Source organism: Apodemus sylvaticus, chromosome 7, assembly GCF_947179515.1.
Source record: "Apodemus sylvaticus chromosome 7, mApoSyl1.1, whole genome shotgun sequence".
Classification (NCBI taxonomy): Eukaryota; Metazoa; Chordata; class Mammalia; order Rodentia; family Muridae; genus Apodemus; species Apodemus sylvaticus.
In genome coordinates, this window is record NC_067478.1 from 18972058 (window position 1) to 18981890 (window position 9833).

Here is a 9833-nt window from a genome sequence, read left to right on the forward strand (position 1 = left end):
TATACTGAAATAGTATATAAAAACAGTAAATCAATATATTAATTAAATTTATCAATTATTTTATTTTACCAGGATCTCAGGCAGTCCAATCTGGCCTCAAACTCTCTATTTAGCCATGAATTACCATGCCTCAATCAAAAGGCTAGGCTTACAGCATCCCCAATAATGCTTGGTTTATACAGTGCTTGGAATCAAACCCAGGGCTTCATGGAGGCTGAGAAAACACTTTATTAACTGAGCTACAACACTAGGCCCAACAACAGTGAAATTAATCAATTTATAAATGAATAAACAACCTTTTGTTCATGGTCCGAAATTTTTTTAATTTAATATCTAGACCAAAGTTGTATGGGTCACACTTTAGTGATCTAAAGTGACATAAAGGTAACACAGAAGATCTGGATAAAGTGGAGTTGAGTGAGTGAGGGATGGCAGAATAAATGCCCTGAAGATCATTCAGGCACCACCAGTACGATGGCTGAACTGAAGGAGAGAGGATCAGGATCATGGGGCCAGTCATTGTCCATTGTTACACTTTCTGCCGATTCCTCCTGCTTCAGGGTCCTAAAAGGATGAAACTCACTGATTGCTAATGTTAGTTGTTGGCAAGTGTTTTACAGTATTTGACTAAAGAGAAACAGAATTAAAAAGAGAAGAGAGTGCACAGCTTATTTCTTCTCAGCTCCTGTCTGGGTCCAAACCGAGGAACACAGCTCCTATCAGACAACTCTTCAAGGCCTTGGTTCTCACTGTTGTTTCTTCCCTTCCTCTTTTAGATTCATGGGTTAACAACAGCTTCTTACCAATCTAAAGATTCATAGAATGCAGTTCTATGCATAGGAAAGAGGAATGTGGTACACTTGTTAATCTGAGCAGAAATGAGAGACTAAGCAGTCTCCAGGCTAAGGGCAGCTGTGAGCCACTAGAAGCAGCACTTCCTACCACAGGGGACAAGTACACTAACTGGATAAAGGGATCCAAGAGGAGTAGCCACAGAGCGTTTTTCACCACCGAGAAGGGTCTCAGAAATAGTGTTTTTTGGTTCCCTTGACTCCGGACACATCATTGTAAATGTTCTCTACCATAAAAGCTCTTAAATCCAAAGAGATGGCTCCATTTCCTCCTCAGAAGGGAACAACATTCGAGCAGTAAACCTGGAAAGAAAATCAGGTGTGATATTGACACAGAAATATTGAGGTACCTTGGAGAACTACAGAATCTTTCTTGAGAAGCAGGAGTACCAGAAACTTGAGGCCACCAAAACCACTCAAGTTCTCAAGTTATTGTGTTGCAAATACAAAACACAAAATTCGTGGACCACAGAGGAAGGCAAAGAACCAAAGGCAGCCTTCAGCTGACAGCTACTAGGAAACTGAGTCCCTCAGGCTCAAGGATAGGAATTTTGCCAATGAGTATGTGAGCATAGAAGTGTATCATTTTCAAATCAAATTTCAGATGAGACAGTATCCCTGGCTGATAGCCAAGTTATAGTCTCACGAGACCCTGAAACAATGAATATAGCTGACTCGTGACCATAGGCCTAGGCCACAGACAGTGACTACTAGAACACATGTCTGTATCTTTATAGCTGATCCCGTATCCTGAATCAAACCACTCTACCCTTCAGCTCCCCCTGGGACAGAGCTAAAAAGCATTCTGCGCTATGACTTGACAGCATATCTGGCGCCACCATGCTCTGTGTCACACATGCTATGCTGAGCTAAATCACATGGTGTGAGATTTCACACTGCCCAAAAGGTTCTACATGGTCCCTTCCTTCCCTCTAGGGACTGGTCTAAGACTCCCCAGAGAGGCTTCTTGGGGCTACTCTGGCCTCTCCAGTCATCCCACATAGGATGGCTATCTCCCTCTCTCCCTCTCCCTAATCCTTACTGAGTCTCACTGTTAATGAGGCTCCTCATCAGTCACAGCCTTGAAGCCCTCCCATTCTAATAAACCTCATTGAAGAGAATTGTGTCATCTTCCTTCATAGACTGACTAGGACTGTTATTTTATGTTTAGTAGTAATTATGCTCTGCTTCTGGTAATATTATTATTATATAGTAACAGATAACTAATGTGAAAGATTAGTGAAGCCCTCTAGGATGTTTATGTATACATGTATGCATGTACATGTGATATGTACGTGCATGGTTTTTTTTTTTTTTATACCTTCCCACATCCAGATAGTTTTCAACCCCACCTTCTTTCTGGGATGTTGGATACAAGATAGCAATGTAGGAGTATTAATGGCAAAGTTCCCAAATTTTCACACTTCTTCTCAGGGCCCACAAGCGAATATAATGGACTATGTGAATGCATCAGTACCGGAGCCTGTTCAGAGAGAGCAGCAACCCTGACCTTGACTCCAGAGATGGGACAGTGGCCAGGAAGTCAGAACATTTGGCCTTGGCCCAGCTGAAGCTCACTGTTGAAAGGTGATCACAAAGTGTAACTCTGTCAGTGAGTGATCAGCTTCCCCCATGGCCCCGGAGAAGTGGAATAAACAAGTAATTTCACACTCTGTTAGAGACCGGGATTAATATAGCCAGATTATCAATACATTTTCCGTGGCCTATTTAAATCCTCTTTGTTGCCTTTCATACAACACCCCGGTTATGTCTGCTCAGAATAATTTTGATGGAAGCTGACTTTTGGCCAATTTTAGAAGTAAATTATAATTGTCCTTTCACTCTGATAATTTAAGGTATAAAACCTACCACTTCAGCATATCCACACTCTCTTACAGGACAAGCTGATCCAGAAACTTAATTAGTTTCTGAATGAGTTGCAAACAACACCAAGACAATAGAGAGCTCAAGAGGGAAGGAAATCAGCAGGAGTTTGCAGGGGAACCAACTGAGCAGAGTTTGTCCCAAGACCATTAAGAATAAGTGCTTAATCACTGTTCTGCTTGCCAAGGCCTTAGTCAGTCTTTTAGATATCTGAGCAAATTCAAGGAAAGCAGGAATGCTGGATGTCTTCACCATGCAAACTTTCCATCTTAATTCAAGAACTGTATGAAGTACCTTCTAGGATTCTGGCTCTGTGTGGGATGGTAATAGATGCCATGAACATGTGTTTAGTCAGCTATGATCCCGGAGATCAGGCAAATCAATAACACGTCTATTCTCAACTGTACACGTAGCAAGCACTTTGTAGGATCCTGTAGGAGGCGGTGGTGTGGCTAAGATGAGGAATCCATCTGTCTGAAGTCTCCATTCTAAACAGTGATTCCTAGACCTAACCTGATCACCAGGGGCAAAGGGGCTTGCCTCCATGACTGCTGATTTCAATTTGATTTTCAGCCACACATGATGGAAGGAGAAAAGCAAATTTCAAATCCCACAGTCCCTCCCACCCACCCACAAGCACATGCCACCATGCAGGCACACACACACACACACACACACACACACACACTTTATAACACTTGTAATTCCAGGAATAGTACTAGGGCATTTTACTCAAAAGAATGCTTAGTTTGATAGCCAGCTAATTGACTTAGCAAGTTCCAGGTTCATTGAGAGACCTTGTCTTAAAAACTAGAGAGTGACTGAGGAGGGCACTTGTGCTCCTCTGCATCCCATACATGCACACACACATGCCCGTACGTGCACACAAGTGTGCTTCTGTTTCTCTCCACCTCCACCAGCAAGAACACCACCATCATCACCGGTTTCCTGTCTCCCCTCTCCACTCTCTCTTCTTTCTCCCTCTCTCCAAACCAGGCATCTATTCAACAAACCAAAGCAAACTGCTTCAGAGGTTGTTTCTTTTCAGACACCACTAAGCCTGTGTAACACTGGCATGAGTGTGGGCATGCCCCTCCCATCAGGGAACCAATGCTTGGACCCCTGTTCCATAGTTCACTAGCTGTGTAACCTTGAGCAATTTACTTGAAGCTGGGCCTCCAATTTACCATCTTTTAGATGAAGGCAGTAACAATTCCACTTCGTAGTCTTCAGAATTTAATGAATGAACTCGGATAGAGTTCTCAGCAGAGTACCTGGGCCACAGGGATTATTTTAATATCTAATAGGATTACTGTTGATTTTAATCACACCACTAAGCCTGTGTAACATTTATCGGACCCTTACATATTTGCTGAGCATTGAGTGATTACATCATAAGATCATCAGAACAATGCTGTGATGGTTTCTGTATAGGAGGCCTGTTTCCCAGGGAAGAAAATGCATTTTAGAACAGGATCAACCCTACACACAGCTACCTGGCCACAAAACAATAAGGTCATGCAGACATAAACCCAGCAACTGTTCAAGGTCAGAGTCTGTGTCTTCACCCACTCTGTTCTATGGCCACTCGGGAGAGGCTGGCTGTGTAGCCTGCTTCAAAGAAGTGGGGAGTTAAAACCGCATATATCCCCAAATTCTCTTGAGTCACTTGGTCTCCTTGAATGTCATATGCCATCTACCCTCCTCCTCTCTCTGTCTCTTCTCTAAACCTCTTGCACCGTTCTATCTCTTGGAGCCAATAGGTCCCAGGGAGTACACTGAGCTAATCTGTCCGGAGTAAACTCAAGCCAGGGCAATGTTGGTTCCATGCGAGAGAGAAACAAAGCTGTTCAACCAGCCATTCCCACCAATGGACAGCATGTAACTAGAAAAAGCAAGAGATAAATACCAACTAGATTTTACTCTCTCCAAGCTTTCTCTGCAGCTCAAAAAAGACACAGGGAAAAGAGGAAATAGGAGAAATAATGAATATTTATCTTGCCCAAGTGACCACCACAATGTAGACAACTTTTTAAAGTAAAATTTTTCCTTTTGGTATTTTCTAGCTGTCTGGTATGTGTATTTATATATGTGTTCTTCCTTTTCTCTCTCTCTTTCTCTCTATCTATCTATCTATCTATCTCACACACACATAATGTTCATATAAGCATATATATTATTGTATATATTTATATATATTATTGTTACTCTTTTCTTCTAGTAGTCAAACTCCTTTATTGACTTTTTTCTTTCTCCTCTATTTTGTGTGCATGTTTTTATGTGTGGTGTACATGTATGGGCATTCACATAAATGCATGGGTGTGTGCCTGTGCAGGTGGAGGCCAGGGGAAGAGATCAGTTGTCTTACCTTGCTGTTCTCTATGTGAATGCCTTAAGACAGAGTCTCCACCTGAATCAGAAGCTTACCCAGTTAGCTACATTTGCTGCCCAGAGAACTGTTGGGGTCTGCCTGTCTCTGGCCCCAATGCTAAGTGCTGGGGACTTGAACTCACTATACGCATTAAATGGAATTACTAGAAATATACTCAATATTCAAAGTAACAACTGCAGAATATGCACACTTACTAATAATTTATGGAATGCTCTTAAAAAGAAATAAAGAATTTTAGTTCATAAAGCCAGTCTTACCAAGACTAGAAAAAATAAATAATTTGTTTGGTTTATACCATAACATGGAGAAATAAAACTTGAAATAGGTATTACCAAGAGAAATCTTAAAAACACATGAAGACAAGATAAGACAGTTTAAGTGACTAGGGGCATTATCAAAAAATGGAGGAAATTTTAAATTCTTGGGAAAATAACACATTAAAAAGATCTGTAGGATGTAGCAAAGGAAGTTCTAAGGCAGAAGTTTATAGCTATGTGCCAACCTTTTTAAAAATATCAGAAACTTGGGGCTGGGAGATGGTTCAATGGTCAAGGGCACTTGCTGCCCTTACAGAGGTCCCGGATTCAATTCCCAGCACCCACATGCCAACTCACAACCATCTGTCACTCCAGCTCCAGAGGACCCAATGACCTGTTCTGGCTTCTTTAGACACTATATACACACGTGCACAGATATACATGCAGGCAAAGAAGAAGAAAAAAACCTCACATACCTACATTAAATATAAATAAATACATCTTTTAAAACATTTAAAAATCAGAGACTGTAAAAAATAATGCATGATACTCAGAATCATCTTTATAAAAATGATGATTTAAAAAATAAAATTATAAAAGGAAATAAATAATAAATAGCCACACTGAAATGGATGAAATAGCAAATAAAAGACAACGCAGGCAGTCAGTGAAACAGAGTGGCTAATCTTCAAAATGATTAGCAAGACCGAAAAACAGAACTGAGGAGAGGAAAGAAAAGACCCAAAGTCACCGAGGAAGACAGAACAAGAGATGTGACAACAGACACTCTATAATCCAGAGGATAATCAGGAATTAATTTGAAAGCTTATGCCCTACAACAAACAAATAAACTTCTAGATATATTCAACCTATCAAAATAAAGAGATGGATAACAAGTAGTAAGACTTCTGTAGGAATAAAAAAGTCTTCCTAAAAGAAGACTTTGAAAAAAAAAAAAAGAGTTAAATGGAAATCTAGAGAATGAAAGCCTCAGATTTTTTTTGTTTGATTTTTGTTTTAAATAATGGAATAGAATTCATCCCTAAACCAATACAACCAAAGAGAATTCTGGGGACTGAAGACTACATTGATAAATTAGAAAAATCATGTATTAATATGCAAAATAAAACATGTACACATAGCATGTAAAGACCTCTGACCAGCTCATTGTTAATGTTATCAGATGCTTAGAGACAAGCTCATGCTGCTCTTCCTAAAACAAGTCCACTAAGCACAAAGGGCAAGGGATGCTTCTGTGCTTGGTCCACAAACAGTGTTGCTCTGAAGCCAAGGCTAGATAGGGGCATTCCACAAAGAAAAGCAGATGCACCGTCATCAAGTTAGCATCACTTAGGGAGTATAAGTGTGGTTCAAAATGTACGAATCAAGATATGCCATGTAAAGAGAATCAAGAACAAAAATTATGCAATTATCTAACAGCACAAGAAAGCAGCTTTTGACACAAACCAATAAGACTTCCTGATAAAACTCCTGATGAAACTGGTTATAAAAGAATCATACCTCAAAGCAGTAAAACCTATAGATGCCAGACTCATAGCCAACAGTGTACTCACTGGGAGAAATATTAAGGTTCCCTGTAAATCAGAAAAGATGAGTGCTCGCTGTTCACATTTATTCTTTCTAGTACTCTAGTTTTAGCCAGGGCAATAGGGCATGACAAAGAAACAAAGGCCAGTTATTTCTATTTGCACATGATTTGATGCTATAGTTAAAATCCCCAAACACTTCAGGAGAATTTTAGATTTGATAAATATTTTCAGCAGAGTAACAGGATACAAAGTCAACACACAAAGCGAAGTAGTCTTTTTATTTTCCATTAACAAACCTGCTATGAAGGAAATTGGGGACTAAATCGCATTCATAAAGGCCCCAGAAGAATCCATCATCAAAGATAACCAAGATCATGAAGTATCTACATGATAAAAATATAAAGCAATAAGGAAAGCAACTACAGGCTCCTCTAGTTGTGGGAAAGATGTCCTAGGCTCACAGATTGCAGAGCTAGTATTGCTGAAATGGCCATATTTCTGAAGTGATATGCAGTTTCAAGACACCAAAAGCATTCCTCGCAAAACAAAACAAAATAAAACAAAACACAGTCTTAAATTTATATGGAAACTTGAAAGATCCCAAATAGTCAAATAGAACAACTACATTGAAATTGTCATTTTTTTAAAGGGGGAGAGTAGTGATAAACGAAGGAATAAACTCAAGAAACTACAAAAGTTCTTGACAGAAATGTCAAAGGTATCTGTTGGAGAAAGCAGGGCCTCTTATAACAAACGGTGCTAAGTGCAAATATCAGTGCCCAGAAGACTACAAGGAGACCCTTTACTCTCACCTTGCCTGGACATCAACTCAGAAATAGTCCACAGTTATGCCAAGAATGTGACTAGAGGAAAACACTTCAGGATTCAGATGGGGGCCTTCTAGAAAAGTCTCATCTGTATGACTCACTGCTAGGGCCAAAATTATGAGCCCAGAGTTTCCTGAGAGCATCAACACATCAGATTCCTTCTGCACACTTTATTAAACCCCTCACTTTGTTGGGGCTGCATCGTGAGTGGAGCTGGGTGTTGAGTTGAGGTGCATTGGGACTAAATGGCCAGAAAAAAATGAATTAAAACATTTAAATTTTTATGTATATTGGTGTTTTGCATACATGTGTATCTGTGTACTGTGAGGGGTTTGAAGCTCTACTGTTTCTGCTGTGATTATCCCAAACACTAAGCAGGTGAGAAATTACAGGTGGAGAAGCTAAAAGACCCAAGAAACAGAGAAGTACAGGCCAAGTCATGTGTGTCACACAGGACATAGCTTTTTTTTTTTTTTTTGTCTTTTTTTTTATTCGATATAATTTTTATTTACATTTCAAATGATTTCCCCTTTTCTAGCCCCCCCCACTCCCCGAAAGTCCCATAAGCCCCCTTTTCTCCCCCTGTCCTCCCACCCACCCCTTCCCACTTCCCCATTCTGGTTTTGCCCTATACTTCTTCACTGAGTCTTTCTAGAACAAGGGGCCACTCCTCCTTTCTTCTTGTACCTCATTTGATGTATGGATTATGTTTGGGGTATTCCAGTTTTCTAGGTTAATATCCACTTATTAGTGAGTGCATACCATGAGTCACCTTTTGAATCTGGGTTACCTCACTTAGTATGATGTTTTCTAGCTCCATCCATTTGCCTAAGAATTTCATGAATTCATTGTTTCTAATGGCTGAATAGTACTCCATTGTGTAGATATACCCCATTTTTTGCATCCACTCTTCTGTTGAGGGATACCTGGGTTCTTTCCAGCATCTGGCAATTATAAATAGGGCTGCTATGAACATAGTAGAGCATGTATCCTTATTACATGGTGGGGAATCCTCTGGGTATATGCCCAGGAGTGGTATAGCAGGATCTTCTGGAAGTGAGGAAAAAAATATGGAACGCTTCACGAATTTGCATGTCATCCTTGTGCAGGGGCCATGCTAATCTTCTCTGTATCGTTCCAATTTTAGTATATGTGCTGCCGAAGCGAGCACAGGACATAGCTTTAATGAATAACATGACAGCATGCATACACAAATTGACAATGAAAATTGTTATGGGCATCCAAAATCAATAATATGCATATCTGATTTTTTTTTCTGGAATATACCACACTCACATGATCCTTGTAGAGAAATTAATTTTTTTTTAGCTGTTTCCTGAACTTCCTGGTGGAGAGCAACAGAGACCAAAGAGAAATGCATATTTTATTTCCTGAAGAACAGCGTTCTTGGGGAAGTGTGCAGAAGGAATCTGATGTGTTGATGCTCTCAGGAAACTCTGGGCTCATAATTTTGGCCCTAGCAGTGAGTCATACAGATGAGACATTTCTAAAAAGCAATTATGTCCACTGCATCACATTCATATTAATTTTGTAGCACTTAAATATCAGCCGCTCTTAGAAGAACAAACTGTGTGTATAAATTTAGCCAGATAATTATAAAAGCTGACAGAAACTTTTAAAAGTAAAATTTCAACTCAATGCCGAGGGAAATAACGTGAATGAATGTCTCCTCCCTGCTGCAGCCCCTCCTTTCATATTATGTCAAAGGCAAGTCTGTTTCCGGAATTGAGAGGGGGGAAGCAAATTCCAGTGATGTTTCATTATTGTGGCTTTAAAATCATTTCCTCCTGTTTCTCAGGCAACTAAATTTACCCAGTAGGAAGATCAAACTGCAGCCTTCTTTTGTTCCGTTCCTTTCCCTTTTTAATATAATCATATGCTGGGTCTTTCTACAAATGTCATGTTAACAGGAAGCTGGAGGCTCAAGAAAAATGGATTTGAGACTTCTAGTTTCAAACATGAGATACACGCAAAAGAAAAAAAAAGAGCAAGATTATTTTTGTATTCAACAAGAGATGTTACAGACAGCAGATGAAGCCAGAAGCCAATTT

At 39.9% G+C, this 9833-nt stretch overlaps 1 non-coding gene across 1 annotated transcript; it reads right to left on the reverse strand.

Moving 5' to 3' along the window:
* Positions 1–8825: 8825 nt before the first annotated feature.
* Positions 8826–8932, reverse strand: LOC127690446 (U6 spliceosomal RNA). The gene has a single exon (XR_007979134.1). It is a non-coding gene; the product is annotated as a U6 spliceosomal RNA (small nuclear RNA).
* Between the last annotated feature and the right edge of the window lie 901 nt (positions 8933–9833).